At 41.7% G+C, this 23,734-nt stretch overlaps 1 protein-coding gene across 1 annotated transcript in view; it reads right to left on the bottom strand.

The window, feature by feature from the left end:
- The window catches only part of LOC124798898, a 579,112-nt gene that overhangs the window by 352,424 nt on the left and 202,954 nt on the right, over positions 1-23,734 (bottom strand). The gene's annotated exons all lie outside the window — the stretch shown is intronic.

The following is a 23,734-nucleotide window of genomic DNA, read 5'->3' on the forward strand; positions in this document are numbered from 1 at the left end:
CGGCCGATGTAGCCGAGTGGTTCTAGGCGCTGCAGTCTGGAACAGCGACGCCACTACGGTCGCAGGTTCGAATCCTGCTTCGGACATGGATGTGTGTGATGTCCTTAGGTGAGTTAGGGTTAAGTAATTCTAAGTTCTATGTGACTGATGAACTCAGATGTTAAGTCCCATAGTGCTCAGAGCCGTTTGAATTTGAGCCACTGCTCTCGGTCGTTAAGTGAAGGCCACTGTGTTGTCTATAGTGAGAGGTAATGCCTAAAATTTGGTATTCTCGGCATATCCTTGATACTGTGGATCTCGGAATACTGAATTCCCTTACCGTTTCTGAAACCGAATGTCTCAAGCGCCTAGCTCCAACTTCCAGTACCCGTTCAACGTCTGTTAATTCTCGTCGTGCGGCAGTTAGTTCGGACACCTTCTCACATGAATCACATGAGTACAAATGGGGGCTCTGCCAATGCACTGCCCTTCTTTCCTTGTATATGCGATACTACCCCCATCTGTATTTGTGTATATTGCTATTGCATTAGATTTGTCACCTCAGTGTATAATATTAGTGCGTGATGGGTACTTTCAAAGTCGTTGAATCTTGAAACCGACGAGCTGGCCTTATGACGTAATATACCAAATAGAAAAAAGTCTACAGCGAGCAGAACAGTATAGTCTGTTAACCGGAAGCACTTGTCAGCTGCGGCATGCAATACTGGGCCCTCATAACCCCTGGGCTGTTAACAAGTTTAACGGCAGACCCGTCTTCACCACAATCGTGTACACACTCGCAGGATATCGCCTCCCCTCTGGCACCACACACGCACACAAATGAACACGTGTTGAATGGCTCCAGTGTTTGGAGATAATCGGCTATTAGAACAGTGGTAGAGAGTCAGAAGAGGTATAAACAAAACTAGTGAAGCTCGCGCTACCCGCAGAAAGAGCGTTAAACTGCCTCGACACTCGCTTTCCCCCCCTGTCCTGGCGAAGCTTCCTGTTAGGATATCCACTTATAGCTTATTCCCGCCACCTTCCCCTGCGCCTCCTCCCTCAATATTTACCCGGGGATCGGGTGGCGCAGGAAGCGCGTCAGACGGTGTATGTTTATAACGACACCCGCCGGGCTCCCGCAAGCTGTTTTCCTCGGGTGCGCTCGCGTGCCAAAGCATATGCGCCCGCTATAAGACCGCGCCACTCTATATGACATCAAACGCGTCGCACCCGAATAATGGCCCGCTCCCCGGCGACCCTTTGCCCGCCGGAACAATAAACACGCATTTTAAATACTGTATTCCGACATATCGATGCGCGCTCGCCAGCCAGAAGAAATAAATCCGCGCTCCGGCCTACATAATGCCGCGCTCCAAAGCGGCGTTTAGCGACCGGGAATCGGAATAACATTTACAGTTTTAAAATAAAATCCTGGGGCGTCTTTTCTTTTCGGCTGACGGCCTGTTTACGCGAAGCGCTCGACACCCGGCCTGCAGTTTGTTGTCGTCCGTGAGAGCGCCGTGGGCGAGCCGACGTTGCCCCGTCACGGTGTCGGTGCTGGCGAAGATTCAGGTGCTGCGCTGAGGACCACGCCTAATCTTCCGAGCACCAGAAACACTTGTACTGTGGTATCACCGCCAGACACCACACTTGCTAGGTTGTAGCCTTTAAATCGGCCGCGGTCCGTTAACATACGTCGGACCCGCGTGTCGCCACTATCAATGATTGCAGACCGAGCGCCGCCACACGGCAGGTCTAGTCTAGAGGGTCTCCCTAGCACTCGCCCCAGTTGTACAGCCGACTTTGCTAGCGATGGTTCACTGACTACAAACGCTCTCATTTGCAGAGACGACAGTTTAGCATAGCCTTCAGTTACGTCATTTACTACGACCTAGCAAGGCGCCATATTCAGTTACTATGTATCCTGAACAGATAATATTGTGAATCATGTACCGTCAAGAGCGACGTTCATCATAAATGGATTAAAGTTAAGTATCAAACTAACTACGTCCGCTTTCTGAATTCTAATTCCTTGTCATGTTCCAGACCTCACGTCATATAGTTCTTCCCTCCTCACGCCAGCCTGCGTGAGCTAAAACGCGTGCATTTCGGCCTCCTCTAGTAACACGGTGTTCGCTCTTCTGCCAACACATGTACGTCTCTCGCCGCGTGCCCATTGATCTGACGAGGACAGGACACACTGCCTGAATTCAAGCAGTCGCTTCGACGAATAAAGAAATCTGCTTGGAAATATATCTCTTCCCTTAACTGTACGAGTGAAGAATCACTACGATTACGAAGGGGCTCCAGAAACGGGATTCCCCAAACAATTTCCCAATACCACATACCGTATGTCACGTAGACACTCCAATATCGATTGTGGAATGTTGTTATAGCTGTTGGACTTCCTCTTCCACAGTCGATTTTTGCTCCCAAGTAAACGTACAATCGTTCTTGAAACCTGACTGGTTTGTCAGGTTACGTCTTGTTTTTTTTTTTTAAAAAAATGTTTGGATAATCTGACTTTTTGTGCATTTAGAGAGAAGTAGAAATATTAGACTGAGTATGAAGTTGTCTGCCTCTGAAATTTAACTCAAGAGAAACAGCCATTGTGCTGGCAAAATCAGAAACCGAAACAGCTGATTACCTGGCAAAAAAAAAAAAAAAAAAAAAAAAAGATTCCTTCACTTCACGAGTCAGGTCTTACAATCAAATCTTAACGAATACACCAAAGAAAAACATTTGTTGGCTCTAGTTTCACAAAAAGTGAAAATATTTTGTTTGAGCGTGTTAAGAGAAACGACACATTTTAATCAAATACTCAACAACATCGGAAGGCCAGTTGGTTAGTGTTTAGTAATCATTAGATTCCAAATAATTTAAATTGATGGAGGAACCGGTGGCAGGTAGTTGGGTCTGAAGAGAATCATGTGGTGGCTTCATGAGTTCGTTGTTTTTTGGCTTTCCTCTTATAAGTGAGTTCTGGAGCATCCCTATAGAGAGACGAGCAGTAATCTCCAAGCATTGTTCATGACCCTTGACCCTGGTATCCATGTTTCATTAGAGTGATTTCCTGATGGAACCTTTCCCCACGTTCATCACTAACAGCTCCCCAACAAGAAGAGGGAAAGTCAAGGTGGGAATGGAGAAGATGCATCTTAAGGAAGACGTTGCATCCGAGTTCACGGTATTTTTGCAAGAGTACCACCACCAACTGAGAATAGTTATCCTCTATTTTCTTGCATAAAAATCCGTGAATAACACCGTTGTAAGTTTCCCAAGTTTCCTTTTCTTTCCCCTCTAAAATTCGATCAAATACAGGATCCTTTGTAATCTGACGAATTTGTGGGCCGACAAAAAACCTTCCATAACCTTTGCATTATTTAATGTAAGAAATTTACCTCTTAAGTACTTAAAAGTCTGGCTTTCTTGGTTTACTACATTGATAAAATTTTTACTCAACTGCAGCTTAATGTGTAAAGACTGAAGAATAACATCTTTTGTATCCACGAGAGGCTCAGCAATGACATTCTTCTCGTTAGGGTTAAGATTTCTTTCAGGCCAATGTGCTAGATAAAATGTGGTTATCCATCCCTAGTCTCCAACAACATAAAAAGCAGCAGTTTTTAGTGTAGCCTGGTTCATACCAAAGCAATGCCATTAGATAGTCCTCACAAGAGGTGTCAGATTCCGTTTCTGTGATAAAATGTTATTTCACCACAAATGTCACAAAATTTTTTACTGAATTTACATATTTTAATGGCATTTTAATAAGTTTTCACCTCAAAAGGCTCAAAAAACCAGACATTCTGTACTATTTACAACACAAGCTAAACTCACATTCACAGCAACGATATGTCTGTTTATGGCTATAAATGGGTGAATAACATTGTCTTTAATCAGTTGATTGGTGTGCCAATTTAAAAAATAAAATTTTCGCCAAATAGAAAATGTAGACTCTAACAAAATGACGTGTTACCTTTTCGCTAAAACAAGAGCTAATCGGTCATTTATATGGTTATTTATGAATTCAGGAGTATAAATACATAGTAATCAACTATTTTTTATTTCTACGCATTTTCCGTCATTAGCCAGAGTTCTCAGGCGCCATCTGTGGAAAATAACTGGCGATCGGAAAAGCAGTATTTGACCAGTCTAGCAATACCGCTTCAGGACTTAACATGTAACCACGACAGCGAAAAATGGTTTCATTAATTTGTTTTTCGTCGTCCGGAATCAGTCTCCTATGGAAACGTAGTAAATGTGGAATATACACGATAGGAATCACAGGCTGCGTACGCATTAACACTTAGCAGCACTAACTTCACAGTTGACTTCCACTTCTCAGTAATCTGCCACGGCGAGAACTAATTTACTGAATTTTTGAGTGAATACGAGGTTGTTTGTGTATGAGCTCTTAACAGTGATTGAAAATGAAGTACGGATTCACACTACAGTTATCAGTGTGTTGAGGGGTTCTGAGAACATGGTTTGAATTGTTTTCAGTGAAAACTACTGGGTTCCCGTGCGATCGCGTGTTGTACTAGCCACTACAGACAACGGAAAAAACTTAGGAATGAAACTTCACACATTCTCTAAGAAGAATGAGATGAAACAGATGATAATTGGTTCTAACGTGCCAGTTCCTTTCCAGTTGCTAATGGTTTTGTGTTAGGTGCATATTTCGCTGATGCGGATTATTAAAGAGATTTGAAGAGTGAACTGTTGAATCTGACTCCTAAATATAATTTGAGGCCTGATTCAGTTCTAGCCTTGTTTCAGCCTTTCTCCAGAGTTGAGTTTTGGGAGTAATAATGAGTCTAATAATGAGAGAAAGATTCAAGCACAAAAACTAAGTTGTCATAAAGAAGTAGAAGATCGGTAAATGTGTTACCAACTAATGAACAAACAAGTAGTGGAGAGAACATGAATTATGAAAACAAACAATGCTGTAAATGTGACAATGTGCACTTGTGCCAACAGTTAGAATTTCTACAAAAAGAAATAAAAGAACTTAGGCAACGAAAACGTATTTACAGGACCGTCTCTCCGTCTCTCTCTCTCTCTTTCTCTCTCTCTCTCTCTCTCTCTCTCTCTCTCTCTGAATCTAAAGCTGAGTAATTTAAAGTAAAACGTTTTCAAAGAATGGATAAGGATTCTTTTTCTGATTGTCAGCAACAAGTGGTTAACGTCTCTCATAGGTTTATACTAGCATATAATCTACGACATAAGAATAGCCTAGACAGAGTTTGGAAAATAATCTTTTAGATATTCCTTTCAGGAAATTTTATATGGAGAAAAACTTTTAAATAAAACCAAATGTATTTGTTTGTATAAGTAATAAATAAATTAGTAATAATATTACACTATAATGTTAAAAATGTCGATTATATTCAAAAGTGTTTATGATTTAAAACAATATGTGCTCAGTGTGCCAAAAGCTTGGATGTACATCTGTGACGTGAGAGGTGCTGCTCACTCCACATCTACACCTGCCATGAATTCTAGTAACAGCTGTGTGAAGTCTGTGGACGAGGTGTTTACGTGTGGAGTATAGTCATGTAAAAGATATTGAAGTAGGCTGTAATACATTTAATTAACGGAGAAGACACGAAATGAATAGTGGGTGATTTACCCAGAATGTGTACAACGTTCATTATTTCTTACAACTAGAAGAAATAGCGCTGTTGACTTGCTTACGACTATGAAACGTAGAATTATGATTTTAAAAGAAACTTGAATTGACCTGCTATCGCATAGTAGGTTCCCAATCATTAACAGCACATAGACTACTCGTAAAAATAACTTTAACTGGGATTAGGGCATATGGTCATTATTAAATCCGAATACAGGCAACGGATCTGTGCTCCGCTAACTATTAAACTGTCCAACTGCTGAAAATTAAACTTTGGCAACGATTTATTATTAGACAGCTCATATGCTGTAGACGTTCTCAGTCAAAAAAATGTTCACACCGTCAGCTGGTATGGAAATCATAATTATTGCTAAGAGTTTCGACTTTTACTCAACATTCTGAGTCACAAGAAGTTTTTCATTTACACCATGTGTGTGGATATACAGCGTTGTAAATTTCGCAAAATTGTCAGCGCAGTGTGCTCAGATTGGATGGTGAGGTGGCTGAAATCGGCTATTTCTGTATAAATACCGCCAAGTGGCGCTCTCATGCCAGGCTCTCTATAGATGCGTGCAGGAGGTGGATAAGCCAAGCCTGCTAAGGTAAAACCTGTTTTCTCTTGGCCCTATTTTACACAGGTTCACATACGACTTTTGTAAATGGAATTACACACAAGACTATCGGGTTCCGCTTAGAAAAACTGTTTCAAATGTGTGTACATACTCATCTTCAAATGAATAGCTTTCCTGAAAACAAGTAAACAATCTAAAAGATTGAAATAATGATGGAGACTGATATGGGAGCCCCATTTGGCGTTGTTAATAAAGTTATAGCTGATTCCAGTCACCCTTCAATTTTAACGCAAACCACCGATATTTTTACGAAAATGTTTCACCTTCAAAGCTAATAAGTGTTACATGAGTGTGCTAATATTTTAAAGAACTTTTGAATGACGTATAAAAAATACAGGGTGTAATGGATGTAAATGCAGATATTTTTATATGTGTTACCCCATGTATGTATTAAATCGGGGAGCTAGAAACGGAGATGCTTCGTCCTGCCATAGCCCTCAGTGGTCCATAACCCCACAACAAGCCACAGCAGTCCACCAACCCCACCGCCGTCCCATACCAGACCGAGGATTATTGTGCCGTACAATTCGGTCGCCCAGTCAACGCCCCCCCCCCCCCCTCCTCCCCCGGGAGCGCCTCGTACCAGTCGAGTGTCACCCCTAATGTTTGCATGGTAGAATAATTATGGTGTACGCTTACGTTGAAACGGTGTCTGCACAGCAATAGCCGACACAGTGTAACTGAGGCGGAATAAGGGGAATCAGTCCGCATTCGCCGATGTAGATGGAAAACCGCCTTTAAATCCATCCACAGGCTGGCCAGCTCACCGGACCTCGATACTAATCTGCATGGCGGATTAGTGCCGGCGACCGGCACGCCTTGGCGCTCAGGACACAGCGAGTAGACGGCGCGGTTAGCATGGACACGCATCTATGTGTTGGTTGTTTTTTCTCTGTGTCTAACAGCCTTCCCACAAACACGTCACAAACTTTATAACCTGATGTTTTCTTCATGTCCGTACCTAGGACATAAAGTGAACGACGCCTGGCAGAATAGACTAGTCGTTTTGCATCCAAGCGTCCACATGTCAATACCTTACCTGATGCCCAGAGGGAAATAAGCATTAATGGCTTGCTTTTGCCACATGTACTTGGAGGTACTACCTAACCTAAAAACGCACATCTAGTAACAGATATATTATTATTCTTTAAATAACGTAAATATTCATGTAATGTTGTTTCAGTACGTCATCCTCAGTCACCAATAGAAACATCACTCTCAAGGACAAATTTATTTTGCTAACAAGTGAGCTGACAGGTAGTTCATCATTGTAGGAGTATATGATACCAAATTCATATCAACTGAAGCACACCTATCACAATAAAGGGTGCCAAAACAGTAACATCAATTCCCAGTGTACTCCTCCTCTGACTGTAGCACAGACAGGTATTCTTGCACGCCGGTGATCATAAAGGTGCCAAACCGCATCCTTCAGCAGATTGTCCGAAGCACCTTGCACCTTTTGATGCACTTTGAGCTATAGGTCTTGTACGCTCTGGAGATCAAGGTAGTTTGCTCCTCACCACGACTAAATAGTGTTCAGTTGGGTAGAGATATAGTGATCGTGCTGGCCTGTGTAGTTGTTGTACACTACGAAGAGCACGTTGCATTGCAGCAGCAGTCGTGTGGACGTGCATTGTGCTACTGGAAAAGCACGTCACCTTCTGGTGAAGAAATGTTAGTAGCACGGGGCAACAACAGTGCAGTGTAGAGGGCGCTGGTTATTTTATACTGCACAAACACCAAATGTGACCGCTAGTTGTAACTGATGGACCTCCACAACTTGAAGCCTGGGGCGGGACTTGCGTTTCGTGGCCTAATTCACTAGGGAATAGGTAGCTCACCACGTCTACGCCGTACACGTATGCGTCACCACTCGCATACAGATAGAACTCACTCTCATTACTGAAGACAACAGAGCACCATTCCACTCTGCAGTCAACTCTTACACGATACCAGAGTAGCTATGCTTAGGCGGTGTCATGCCAGTGTTGGGTGGCCAGAGACACACGTCATCTTAACCCCGCTAGCAGCAGACGTTTACCCAATGGTCCTTAGCGACACACGAGGTGCTACATTTTCTCAGATTTCTTCCCTGGATTACGTACTGTCAGCTACTGCTTCTCAAACAATGCGGTCTTGTGGTGCGTGTATATTATGCGGACATCCACAACCTAGTCTGCTGGTGTGGGAATGTTCCACAGAACACTGCTATGAGCGTTGCAAACTCTGTTCACCACTACACTGAACACAGTTACCTCCTGATGAGGCCTCCTGAACTCCTTCTGATCACTGATGACCGTGACAAATGAACCACTAACACTACAATTATCATACCCTTGTGCCAACGAACAAAGCCCTTGAGCGTGTTGCACTTTTCTCGGCAATTTAAATACGTGCATCAGAATGTTCAAATGTGTGTGAAATCTTATGGGACTTAACTGCTAAGGTCATCAGTCCCTAAGCTTACACACTACTTAACCTAAATTATCCTAAGGACAAACACACACACCCATGACCGAGGGAGACGTCGAACTTCCGCCGGGACCAGCCGCACAGTCCATGACTGCAGCACCGGAGACCGCTCAGTTAATCCCGCGCGGCTACGTGCATCAGTATACCTATGTATATAAGAGGAGGAGGAGGAGATGAGTGTTTAACGTCTCGTGGACATGTCATTAGAGGCGGAGCACAAGCTCGGATTACGGAGGGATGGGGAAGGACATCGGACGTGCCCTTTCAAACGAACCATCCAGGCTTTTGCCTGAAGCGATTCATGGAAATCACGGAAAACCTAAATCAGGATGGCTGGATGCGGGTTTACACCGTCGTTCTACCGAATTCGAGTCCAGTGTGATAACCACTGCGTCACCTCGCTCGGTATCGATACAAGAGTTGCAAGATTAAACGTTCAATAAAATTACGCCTTCATCTTTGTAATATAACTTTTGCCGAAAACCTAGTTTCTGCATCTTGATCCCTACAGATAATCAATGCGATGTTAACACTTAAGCTCCCGGTGGAGGTTCGAGTCCTCCCTTGGGCATGGGTGGGTGTGTTTGTCCTTAGGATAATTTAGGTTAAGTAGTGTGTAAGCTTAGGGACTGATGACCTTAGCAGTTCAGTCCCATAAGATTTCACACACATTTGAACATTTTTTAACATTTAAGCTGTATTCTGTATATTCTAATATATAGAGTGATTATAATTCTAGTTAAAGTTTCAAACCGCTGTGGAAATAACACCACTGGTCAGAATGACGTCTAATTGCAACGGAATATTATCATAGAAGGGGTAAAACGTATGGTAGAAGAAAATAAATAGTTATAAAATGTCGCAATAGATGACGCTGTAAGCTTCATAATTTAATAGTAGTCGACTACAAATGACAAATGAGTCAAACAACAATGACTAAGGTGTACGTTTGACGTAAAACAAACTGTACTACTCAGAGTGCACGGGTGTACAGGTGTGATACTGTGAGCTACGTAAGCCCATCCACCACGGCAAGGTCATACAACACCGGATGGGAAAATTCGTTTTTTAATTGTTCTGAGGTCAAAAACCGCATAAAAATCATCAATCAAAATCAAATCGGATTATTAATTTCCGTGTAACTGGTGCAAAACATGTTCAACATGCTGTCCGCCGTTTTCTACAACAAGTTGAAATCGAGAAACAGCATGTTCCACAACTCATCGAAGTGTTTCCGGGGTCACGTTCAGAACGTGTTGCGCAATACGTGCCTTCAACGCAGCTAAGTTTGCAATCGGAACACTGAACACATCTTTCAGATACCCTCACAGCCAGTTGTCACACGGATTAAGATTAGGTGATCGGGACGGCCAGGCTGTAGGGAAATGTCAGCTGATAATTCTAGCATTTCCGAAATGGCGCTTCAACAGATGCTTAACTGGATTTGCCGCTATCTTGCATAAAAATGATACCATCCACACATTCATGCTTTTGGAGAGCTGGAAAGATGTGGTTGCGCAAAACACACTCATAGCGCTTACCAATGACGGTACAGGTAGCAGGACCTGAAGCACCTGTCTCTTCGAAAAAATATGGCCCTATGATAAATGATGCCGTAAACCTGGATCACACAGTGACGCTTTCAGGATGAAGTGGTACTTGTTGATTTGCGTGTGGATTTTCCGTTGCCCATATTCGACAATTCTGTGTATTGACATATCCTGTCAGATGCAAGTGGGCTTCGTCTGTCTAAAAAATCTTCCACGGCCAGTCATTGTCCACTTCTATGTGAGCAAGGAATTTTAAAGCAAAGATCTCTCTTGCTGGCAGGTCAACAGGAAGCAACTCGTACACATGGATAATTTTGAATGGATAGTAAGAAAGGATGTTTCGTAGGATTTTACGCACTATGCTCACGGGAATGTCCAATGTTCGGGCAGTTCTCCGTGCACTATACGTTTGCACACCACCACTCGTCTCCTATTGCATTGCTGTGGCCACTGCTTCCAACCACGTCGAACCCGTTCGTTTCCTTCGTCTACCGGGTTGCACACCAAAAGAACCCGTCGGTTCGAATTTCCGAATCATTTTCTCCAGATCCACGGAAGTCATCGTACCAACGCCTTTTTTCAAGCCCTTCATTGTCCGGAACTTCTGCAGAGAGACGTGTGCACAGTCATCATTGTTGTAATACAGCCTTACAAGCAGAGCGCGTACCTGCATTGAGACAGTCATGGTGAACGTCGCAGACACGAAAGGAGGAAAAGCCGTGTTAATGCCAACTTCAATGGGTCGTGCGCATGGCAGTTATTTTCATTCACGTATTCTGACACGTACAGCGCCATCTATTGATTAAATTTCACACTATTTTTTCTATTGTTTTCCCCCTTCTCCGATAATATTCCGTTGCAGTCTGACGTCATTCTGACCAGTTGTGTTATTTCTACAGCGGTTTGAAAGTTTCACTATAATTGTAATCACCCTGTACTTAAGATACAGATTTCGTTTTATCGGGTAATCGGTCTCTTCCTTTTAAGTCCCGTCGCAGTAATTACAGTATAAGTTCAGTTTCTCACTTTCATATACTAAAATCTAAACAAACGTTTGTAGATTTATTTTTACATAAATTTTGTATAGATATCGATTGTAAATTTGATCCTATTAGTAGTTGTTATTTAGTTTTTCTAATTACTATATAAAATTTAATGTTTCAAAATAATTAACTCATTGCATAAAATCAGTGAGCCTAAGTCCAAGTTATTCTACCAAGTACATAAAAGACTTGAAATTATTATTATTATTACTTGTCTTCTCGAATGGAGTAATTTCTTGCGCCTGTTGATGGAGAGTAAAAATCGACTCTGGTAAGAGTAAAACAAATTCTCATAGCAGTAGATGGTATGCAACATGATTTTCGACAGATACCTGCAAGCTGCGAGGCACCAATTACTTAAAAGATATTTCTTTCTTCAGTTTAGTAAATAAATCCTGGTCCCTGTGTTATTATTTGCTCACTTTCATGCATAGAAGATGCACTCCTGCACACTGGAATTTCTTAGAATTATGGCCTTAATTTACGTAGAATCTCGCTTAAAATTAGATTATAGACAACGTAAAGTTCTGACCGTATCTTAATTTTGCCTTCGATTTATTTGATAACCGACACACTAAATATATTTACTTGTATGGATATCTGTGAGTGAATGCAGTATAGATACCCATTTTTCTGTTTGGTGTACACGCCAAATCATACTAATATTGAATGGAAGGGATTTCTTAGTTTAAATGATCCATTTCATTCATATGTAGTGCATCATTTTAATTGCATCACATATCAGGCATGACGGTGGTATTACAGACAATGCAAGATGTCTTAATACATTGGAACAGGGAATATAATGCTAATAAAAAGCTACATTTCAGTTGATGCTGAAGAAATAAGTACTTACATATTTTCTCCTGGAGTGCTTCCTCCTCTTGCTCTTTTCGTATTGTTTCATTTCTTACACGTTATTTTACTCTTTTGAATTTAATTTCCGTCTCATTGTTCGACATAATGTTTTTAGTCGCATTTTACTGTAGTATATTACTGGATCTTGGTTTTGAATGTGTTATGGATAGTATCAAGTACTTATTCAGATCGAACCAGCTTTGTTTTAAGATGTTTATTACTATTTACTTCCGTGGCGTTCAATTTGACAACCGAAATAGCTCTCATTTAAAAACATTTGGTTGGCAACGAATCCTTGTCACAGAACGATGTAGCTTTATTTCAACTTCAGCGATTTCTATGTCATGTGACAGAGTACACGCCGTAAACCGCCTCCTGAAATTTGGAGTGTTAAGACATCATTTTCATGTAGTGGTATATTTGAAACATTACTTTTTTTATAATTTCAATACTAACAGAGTGAAGTTGCTTTGTGCTTTGGGTTATATCATTCATATAAATACCGAAGTACACTTATTACTCCACAAAGACTAATAATAGAACAATTTTAATGACAAAAACGTCTTTTACGCACGAAAAGCAAGTAAATGAATTGCACCTGTAAACTATTCTGATAATTTTTAATTTTAGAACTAATGTAGTTACTTTTATTTTCCCGTGTCACCCAAATAGTCGTTTTCTTGCACACCTAAGTCTCTTTTAGTAATTATAATGGTTATTCCATTATGGAATGGGCATTAAGCGAGGGACACGATTTAAAATTTCGATCTATTTATTGATGACTGAATCTGGCTTTTAGCCAACAATAACAGACATTCGAGCACTTGTGGTGTTTGTCAGGTGTACGTGTATAAGTATTTTGCCATTTCGAAACTGGTCAAAAATGTTACACCACGTAGGTTGGAACACAGGAGCAGTTAACCGGTCATGGTCCTACTGGACGTGTTATGTTCTTTTCTCTCCTGATCTGTGAATCGTGATGTAACTTTGAATTTTTTACGTGCAAAAAAGCTTTACTGTAGGTGTAAGACGCGGCAAGTGACACAAAAAGTCATGCTGTAGTTTTATTTCTTATGATACATCGAATTTGGCGATAAGTATATATCCTTTGAGCACCAGTTACCTCAAAAATTCTTATGTTTTCGGTCAGCCTAGAATTGAGATCCATCCTCGACACCTACATGCGACTTCCTAGGTGTTAAAGTTACAAATTGGATCCAGAAGATAAGCTAGGGGTATTAACCGTAGAGAAGGTACTCGGCCATTTAACTGGTGTCGTTTACCAAAGACTTTGTTCCAATATACTGAAATGTGTATGTGGGGAAGTGTATGAGAGAACATACACAATTCATGGATGGTAATACAGTGAGACCAGCACAACGATGAACGCTATCCCTCTGCACAAGGAAAGGAAATTGCGTCTGTGTTAAAATGATCGTTCACGTCGCTTAAAAGGCAGGGCTTCATGATCTCGGGGTGTCTGACTCATAAAACGAAAGTCATGTGTTCGTATTGCATCTCTGCCATAAATGAATGTTTTAATTGTGCCGTTTTTGTGTTTGTCGTATGTTGTTGTAAAATCGAAACACAGACATATATAAATACACTCCTGGAAATGGAAAAAAGAACACATTGACACCGGTGTGTCAGACCCACCATACTTGCTCCGGACACTGCGAGAGGGCTGTACAAGCAATTATCACACGCACGGCACAGCGGACACACCAGGAACCGCGCAGCATTTGTGCACCGCCGCCGTCAGTGTCAGCCAGTTTGCCGTGGCATACGGAGCTCCATCGCAGTCTTTAACACTGGTAGCATGCCGCGACAGCGTGGACGTGAACCGTATGTGCAGTTGACGGACTTTGAGCGAGGGCGTATAGTGGGCATGCGGGAGGCCGGGTGGAAGTACCGCGAATGCTCAACACGTGGGGCGTGAGGTCTCCACAGTACATCGATGTTGTCGCCAGTGGTCGGCGGAAGGTGCACGTGCCCGTCGACCTGGGACCGGACCGCAGCGACGCACGGATGCACGCCAAGACCGTAGGATCCTACGCAGTGCCGTAGGGGACCGCACCGCCACTTCCCAGCAAATTAGGGACACTGTTGCTCCTGGGGTATCGGCGAGGACCATTCGCAACCGTCTCCATGAAGCTGGGCTACGGTCCCGCACACCGTTAGGCCGTCTTCCGCTCACGCCCCAACATCGTGCAGCCCGCCTCCAGTGGTGTCGCGACAGGCGTGAATGGAGGGACGAATGGAGACGTGTCGTCTTCAGCGATGAGAGTCGCTTCTGCCTTGGTGCCAATTATGGTCGTATGCGTGTTTGGCGCCGTGCAGGTGAGCGCCACAATCAGGACTGCATACGACCGAGGCACACAGGGCCAACACCCGGCATCATGGTGTGGGGAGCGATCTCCTACACTGGCCGTACACCACTGGTGATCGTCGAGGGGACACTGAATAGTGCACGGTACATCCACACCGCCATCGAACCCATCGTTCTACCATTCCTAGACCGGCAAGGGAACTTGCTGTTCCAACAGGACAATGCACGTCCGCATGTATCCCGTGCCACCCAACGTGCTCTAGAAGGTGTAAGTCAACTACCCTGGCCAGCAAGATCTCCGGATCTGTCCCCCATTGAGCATGTTTGGGACTGGATGAAGCGTCGTCTCACGCGGTCTGCACGTCCAGCACGAACGCTGGTCCAACTGAGGCGCCAGGTGGAAATGGCATGGCAAGCCGTTCCACAGGACTACATCCAGCATCTCTACGATCGTCTCCATGGGAGAATAGCAGCCTGCATTGCTGCGAAAGGTGGATATACACTGTACTAGTGCCGACATTGTGCATGCTCTGTTGCCTGTGTCTATGTGCCTGTGGTTCTGTCAGTGTGATCATGTGATGTATCTGACCCCAGGAATGTGTCAATAAAGTTTCCCCTTCCTTGGACAATGAATTCAAAGTGTTCTTATTTCAATTTCCAGGAGTGTACTTCTCATAGAGCAGTACAAATGAAAACTGCTCTTAAAGAGGCTGCATTAAAACTCGAACATAACTCGTTAAAAATAATGCGATTGTCACAAGATCGTGTCGGGAAACGTGAGATTGTAGCTAGTTGTCCTACATGCAGGTATCTTGGTCAGCAATTTGTTTTTCTCCTCCTGCCTACACACATCTACCATTTCAGCACCCAGAATCGATCATTTTTAGTAATAGTTCGCAAATCTCTTCAATCACTAATTATTTAATTACCAGTTTCAATGTTAGCCCAAATATTTGCTCATTAGTCCGACATCAAATTTACAATATAAAAACATCCTTGACATATTCCTCTATACATTTTGCTACTCCTGACATAATCCGCGACACGAAAAATGAGGCACATAGGTAATTTTGACTTGACAACGCGATCAAAGACGATTATCGAAAAATAATAACATTTTTAGGCAAATTCGTAAGTCGGCATTGCCTACAAAGTAGGTAGTACTTGTCAATGTTCCAACACGTGCAGAAGTCTCAGAATAAAATTTGAGAAAAAATGGATAATCCGTATTTTGTAATTAATACAATGTATTCAAAATCTAAATGTGCTTCTACAAAGGTAAAGGATACACTTTAATTTCAATCTGAAAAATTGTGCTTGAAATCTAGAAGGAAATTTGTCGAATCAACAGGCCTTTATCTTTCTGTAACTGTCTACTAAGACTGTTCAGTTGAACACTGCGGATTTGTCAAACTGGTTTCACATGAACCCGACGACACTAATCAAGCCAACTGCTTATTTTTACAGAGTGATGTCTTGTAATGTGAAAGCAGTGGTTGTTTTAAATATCATAGCTATTTGGTGCAGTAAAAAATCAATATCAGGGTACGTTTTGTCTTCAAAAATGGTTCAAATGGCTCTGAGCACTATGGGACTTAACATCTGAGGTCCTCAGTCCCCTAGAACTTAGAACTACTCAAACCTAACTATCCTAAGGAAAGCAAACACATCCATGCCCGAGGCTGAATTCGAACTTGCGACCGTAGCAGTCGCGCGGTTCCGGACTGAAGCGCCTAGAACTGCTCTGCCACAGCGGCCGGCTTTTTGTCTTCAGAAGTTCCTTTCTGGCCAAACCAAAACACCACATTGCATGCAAATGGAATGCTGGAAATAACGTGTGAAATAAAGCTCTGAGAACCGGAGAAGTATTAGAAAGAAGTGTTTCGCAAAATAATGAGTCCAAAAATTTTAAAAGGCGTTACATATTACAAGAAAGAAAAGAATATTACCAGACTGTGCAATGCATTATAAAAAACAAACGAAAGAACTTTTAAAACATACTGATCGAAGCCTACGGTTTCCGAGAAAATGTTCCGTGACTTTCATCAAATTACATTAAAAGTAAACGGTGTCACAACCCCCTTCAGAATGAATGAGTCTGCGTACACACTTTCAACTATTTCCATGAGAAAGAAAAGTGGAACGCTCTGATAGACACAGAACAGAAAACGGACGACTAGGCAAAGTTGCTAGGATTCTGAACAGCAGAAAAGTGGTGGAATTATGTGTAAATTTTTCTTATTGTGATCTCTGTTGACATAGAACTAAGATAGGAATAGAAAGCTAGGCGTCAAACATGAGAAATCGAAATACAATTGTGAAGGACAAAAACACCATACCTGAATACAAGGAAAAGTGGTCAAAAGATGAAATATCTAAATACTCAGACAAAAGTTAAAGCGAAAACTTAAAATGAATTCGACACTTCCTATCACCGGTTCCAAGGACGGTATGAACACAAGAAGTCTTTACTATGCGGAATACTTTATATAGTGTATATAACGGCCATTCCAGCAACAGGCAGGCTTTAGGTGAAACCAGGGCCGGTTTGAAGCCCAAGCAATACATGTCGCCGCTTGAGGCACCTAGATGAGAGCGGCGCCAGAGGCGTCACAATTGTAGGGCGTATCACAATTAACAGCGAAAACTGACACACTGAAAATGAGGGGGAGGGGGCGCCAAATGAAAAGTCGCTTCTGCCGAAAAATGTTTTCGAACATGCCATGCGTAAACGCACTGTGTAAAGTGGAACCCAGCCTATAGTGCAGTTGGCCTAATTCTCAAAAGATACATGGTATATCTGTCACACGATAAAATCTTGTTAAGCATCAGAAAAATAACCTTGATCCACAAAAAGTGTCGTCTTGAAATTCTTATAACTAACTGACATCTAAATGCCAGGAACAGAATGTTTAAGCTGTAGGACGCTGGGAAACATAGTCAAGAAACTACAAGGAGCCACTCAGTTATGAAAAGTATTTACTCACCAATTACCGACGAAAGGTGAAATGTTTGCGTGAATTGCCAATATATACATGCAAGCTAAGTTGTCGAGTTGTTGTACTCAAAATTCTCCTTCAGCAATACGTTCTACAAAACAAGATACTCCACGAAGCAGAATTGTGAAAGTCTCCATTTTCTAAACACTGTTATAGTCAACGCACAGCCATTGTTAATCCAGCACCCTGTCTAATCACGATTAGGTTTCTATTTTTTATGCTACATGATACAACACTTGACTTTTGTTTATAGAACTACAGGTATCAAAATTTCGCTTCAGCCATTATTGAAGTCTAAATGATTACCTGCCAGAAATTTTTCATTAGTAGCATCAGTTTTGCTACTTCTTTTAAGAAAATTGCGACGGTAATACGTATTCAGTGTTTGGGAATATCTGAGGTTATTTGTGACATTTTTCTGTTTTAGTTGTTTGACGGTATTGGTAAATATATGTCCCGTGATCGTTGAAAAGGCAATTCTGAATAAAAAGTCACAGAATTTTCTTTTTCCTGGCACGGTATTCGATGACAACAGAGGGTCAGTAGCAACTGCACCGAGGCTCTTGTTACAGGAGAAGCTCTGTGCGAAGCGCTGGTCGGACCAAAAGGAATGACGAACTGTTTTTAGCCTTACTGTTCATATTCTGTTGCTGTCGCCGAGATGGATAATCAGAAAACCGGTGCCAAGTCTTTTGTGGTTTAATTTCTCTGAAGCAATGCCAGAGAGCCAATTAACGGCCAGAATGCATCATAGTTTCCATTGTCTCCCATGATAAATAAAACAGGTACTGCAATTAACCGCCTACATCTATAATCTTTATTCGTATATTCTAATTCTCTTGGAGCTCTTTGTTTGTGCCGTCGGGGCACAACAGAAATAGATCTTAGGACATTCTTAAGACAGAGCTACATTCTACGCGTTCGGGAGCCAAACAGCCTGGTGATCAAGGAGATAACCCGGGTTTAAGTATGTTCCAGCCAACGTAGGTAATATTAGGATGTAAATTATGTATAATATCACAACATTTGAGTTTCGTATGGGAATGCAAGTGCACACATCACATAGCATAAGGTTTGATCGGTAACGATACAATTTCATAGACGAAAATAGGAAAACACGATTCTTACATTGGTATCTAGTCGGAGGAACACTGTGTAATATCCCTCAGAGGCACATCCAAAACAATTGTTCGTTATAACTACTCACTTGAGACTATCACTCCAAATCTATTGAGTAAGAATGATGAATGCTAACGAGTGAACCAGTGTGAATTTGTGGTTTCCCAAAATCCATCAAAATCAATATCGGAATATTTGCACTGAAATGTAAGAGATCAATTTATCCGTCGTCATTGTCTACATCTACATCCAAGCCTGTGTTGTGTCTCAAATGACTTCACCACTAATGGCTCATTAAAGGTCAAACCTTCTTTCTGTCATTCTACACATCCACCTACGCACTCACCTTCCATCCCCCCTCCCCTCGTCCTCTCCCTCTCTCTCTCTCTCTCTCTGTCTGTCTGTCTCTCTCTCTCTCTCTCTCTCTCTCTCTCACACACACACACACACACACACACACAAGTTAATGGCACATGAGACACAAAAACAATTCATCTGCAGAGCGAATTTCTCAGTAGTTAATTATATCTACTCAAAAACTCTCTGACAACCTAAGACCTGACAAGATATGATAAGAATAACCTCCTGGAAGCCCTTCAAATTTGATTGAAATTTTGGACAATATCTAATCTGGCATTACATCCAAAGGGAAAAATTATTCACAGTGTCATATGAAAGCTGTAGAAATTGCAAAGTACAAAATACTCCACAGTGGTTTTGAGGATTGCTGATCTTTGTGTATCTCGTGTTACCTACTGATAGGACATCTGTAAAGAATTCACGTTAGTATTTTGCAGCTGTGACTTATTGAACTGATAGTTCGGTAATTTTCACATCTGTCAACACCTGCTTTCTTTGGGATTGGAATTGTTATATTCTTCTTGAAGTCTGAGGATATTTCGCCTGCCTCATACATCTTGCTCACCAGATGGTAGAGTTTTGTCAGGACTGGCTCTCCCAAGGCTGTCAGTAGTTCTAATCGAATGTTGTCTACTCCAGGGGCCTTTCCGAATGGAAAAACTGATGGAAGCCGACCTCGGGGAAGATCAGTTTGGATTCCGTAGAAATGTTGTAACACGTGAGGCAATACCGACCCTACGACTTATCTTAGAAGAAACATTAAGGAAAGGCAAACGTACGTTTCTAGCATTTGTAGACTTAGAGAATGCTTTTGACAATGTTGATTGGAATACTCTCTTTCAAATTCTGAAGGTGGCAGGGGTAAAATACAGAGAGCGAAAAGCTATTAACAATTTGTACAGAAAGCAGATGGCAGTTATAAGAGTCGAGGGCCATGAAAGGGAAGCAGTGGTTGGGAAGGGAATGAGACAGGGTTGTAGCCTATCCCCGATGTTATTCAATCTGTATATTGAGCAAGCAATAAAGGAAACAAAAGAAAAGTTCGGAGTAGGTATTAAAATCCACGAAGAAGAAATAAAAACTTTGAGGTTCGCCGATGACGTAATTCTGTCAGAGACAGCAAAGGGCTTGGAAGAGCAGTTAAACGGAATGGACAGTGTCTTGAAAGGAGGGTATAAGATGAACATCAACAAAAGCAAAACGAGGATAATGGAATGTAGTCGAGTTCAGTCGGGTGATGCTGAGGGAATTAGATTAGGAAATGAGGCACTTAAAGTAGTAAAGGAGTTTTGCTATTTGGGGAGCAAAATAACTGACGATGGTCGAAGTAGAGAGGATATAAAATGTACACTGGCAATGGCAAGGAAAGCGTTTCTGAAGAAGAAAAATTTGTTAACATCGAGTATAGATTTAAATGTCAGGAAGTCGTTTCTGGAAGTATTTGTATGAAGTGTAGCCATGTATGGAAGTGAAATGTGGACGATAAATAGTTTAGACAAGAAGAGAATAGAAGCTTTCGACATGTGGTGCTACAGAAGAATGCTGAAGATTAGATGGGTAGATCACATAAGTAATGAGGGGGTGTTGAATAGAATTGGGGAGAAGAGGAGGTTGTGGCACAACTTGACTAGAAGAAGGGATCGGTTGGTAGGACATGTTCTGAGGCATCGAGGGATCACCAATTTAGTATTGGAAGGCAGCGTGGAGGGTAAAAATCGTAGAGGGAGACCAAGAGGGAAGGCAGCGTGGAGGGTAAAAATCGTAGAGCGAGACCAAGAGATGAATACACTAAGCAGATTCAGAAGGATGTAGGCTGCAGTAGGTACTGGGAGATGAAGAAGCTTGCACAGGATAGAGTAGCATGGAGAGCTGCATCAAACCAGTCTCAGTACTGAAGACCACAACAACAACAACAGGACATCTGAGAGATATACCTCTCTCTTACTGACTCTGGGGAGCGACATGACCATTTTATGCTTTTGGAATGAAAGGAAATTATCATCCTTCGGTTTCATAAGATTATATTCTAGACCAATGAAGAAAGAAACTCGGGTTAGAACTTTAGCATAGGACTACAAAGTTTTTATATTCGAGAGAACGGTAACATTTACAAATGCATAACACTGCACTAACGTGCATGCAGCCTTGCGGTACTTTTTGAAATTAAGTTTAGTACCAAAATTTTCGTTTATCTTTCACAGTTGATTAATGTGCCCCACACCGAATACACGATAATATGCAGACGATAGTCAAACTGGTACCACACTTTATCGTGCATGTCTTTATGAAAAGCCTATCCCTATTGTTTACTGGTGACTGCCTACGTCGTAGTGTGCAAACTATCTTTGCGGCAGATACTCTGATACCAAAAAAAAAATGGGGGGGGGGCTTTCATCATGGGCAGCAGCGGGGTGGTAATGTAGAACAGCGTCAAATACCACGATAGACTCTGATTGTTCCAAATTATGAATAATATTAGCTACGACCGCTGCTCCAGGAAACTGTATAACTTACTTCGACTTCTTCGTTGATTGCATGCTTGCAACTGCATTCAACAGGGCAGTGTTCGCCCTCGTGTATGTGGCATGTTCAGAACCTCTGCCCTAAGAAATTGACACCGATTCTGCCCTGCCCTTTGTGACATGTGGCTTATTGAAGATGTGCAGATTGTTATTGCTCGCCGGTCAGTGTGGCCGAGCGGCTCTAGGCGCTTCAGTCTGGAACCGCGCGACCGCTACGGCGCAGGTTCGAATCCTGCCTCGGGCATGGATGTGTGTGTGATGTCCTTAGTTTAGTTAGGTTTAAGTAGTTCTAAGTTCTAGGGGACTGATGACCTCAGATGTTAAGTCCCATAGTGCTCAGAGCCATTTGAACCATTTTTTGTTATTGCCCGTCTCGCCATTCCAATAGAGAACGCTGCTGGTCTCTCCAAAGAGACCGTCACTGATTTCTTCTTCTGTAATTGTCACATTTAGCGGTTTGTTACCATCTCGCTAGTTGACAATACTTGCAATATCATTTCTCCCGGGCAGCTACTGAGTCCTTTTAGTACCGTTCCAGAGCATACAGGCATCCTCATTGCAGTATTTTCTGATTTTTTTCCGTATACCTCCAATCGTATCTTAGAAACAATGTACATCATATAGACTATGTATTAAATTACATTATTATTTCAAGCTTAATTCTTCGTTTTGGAACTTTCAGCAACAATATTGTCGAATATAAATTGTAAACCCCCAAATAAAGGTGTTACGTGAAGGATTAGCCAGGATCACAGTTTTGTTGGAAGGTAATACGGTATTATCTCTATTGTGATGATCCTTGCCGTCTAGAGAAAGCGGTTAGACATCGCTTGAAAAAACTGCAACCCTCCATTCCAAACATTGCCAAAACATTCAAGTTGGGTTTTCACGTACAGCGACATAGCGAGACCAGTGGTAAAACGCGGGGGAAAACTATAAAGAAAAATTTCTTGTCAGTTTTGAACGGAATTATCCAAACAGGATGAAGTAATGAGCAACACTGAACTTAGTTGGAATTAAGATGTTCCAAACAAGCATGGAAATGTACTGAAGATGTCTTGGAGTAATTAATATAAACCTTTTCTTATACATTTATCAGCAAGTCTATAATTTCGACTTTGGTGATCAGCAGACTATGCAGAAACTTGCGTCTACTAACAGAAGCATGAAGACAGAGAAAGAACAAAATGCAAATGTGAAAGAGCAGATTTGAAGCTCGGGTCCAACACCATAAATCTCAAATCGCTTCAGGCTTAATCGGTCCGATTTCTCCAAAGAGACCATCACTGATGTCTTCTTCTGTAATTGTCACATTAGCCATTTCTGAAAATCTCGCGTGTATTTTACGCATTACGTTCTGAGCCATATAGAGGAGACACCTCATGAAATATGAACCCACTATGTGTTATGAATTACTATGTACTACGTTTTTGAAACACGCAGATTAATTTTATATTACTGAAACAGAGAGTAATATACCTCATAAAGCCATACGCATGTTAATTAAGGATTACATCCCGAAAATGTACTCTACGAAGCGTAGGTCCAGTGTCTTATGAATGCAGAAATTTTGTGTTACAATAAAAGAAGGGAAGCAAAGACAATCTCTTAACTACCTGCATTAAAAAATCTACCAATAAACTGACTGTTTACAAAAATATCATCATTATGCAAACCATTACGTCAGTTTCAATCACGTACATTGTACAACCTTTATTTATGGCATCTATCGATAATCGACGAGACAGAATCTTATATAAGGGTCAAAATCATACGAACCCCGTTTCCTATACTCGTATTCTTCTAATGAAGGCCCCTCAATGTTTATTCTGCAGTTTAGTGTCCATACTTTACCCTTTCTACAAGCGTACCAAAACAATTATAGTCTTGTGCTTTTCACATTATTAACTGGGTATATGTCCTCGGCGACAGCGACTGAGATTAGCTTTCATATATTCTATACGGAATAGTTTAGTGAATACATTACTGTGAATATATACATTACTGTGAATACAATACTGTTCATGAAGACTGCAATTTGCTGCCAACACCTTCTGTAGAATATAAGTTGCCATTTGGATATTTCTTACACCTTGAGATATCTTTTTACAGCCCGTGTCGATCAATTAGTATCATGTAGGGGAGAGTTTTGTTCTTGGCGAGTAATGTACCTAGGAAGACAAAATACATCCTGCTTCGTGTTTCAATCGAGAGACTGATTTTAGAATCA

Source organism: Schistocerca piceifrons, chromosome 5, assembly GCF_021461385.2.
Source record: "Schistocerca piceifrons isolate TAMUIC-IGC-003096 chromosome 5, iqSchPice1.1, whole genome shotgun sequence".
NCBI lineage: Eukaryota > Metazoa > Arthropoda > Insecta > Orthoptera > Acrididae > Schistocerca > Schistocerca piceifrons.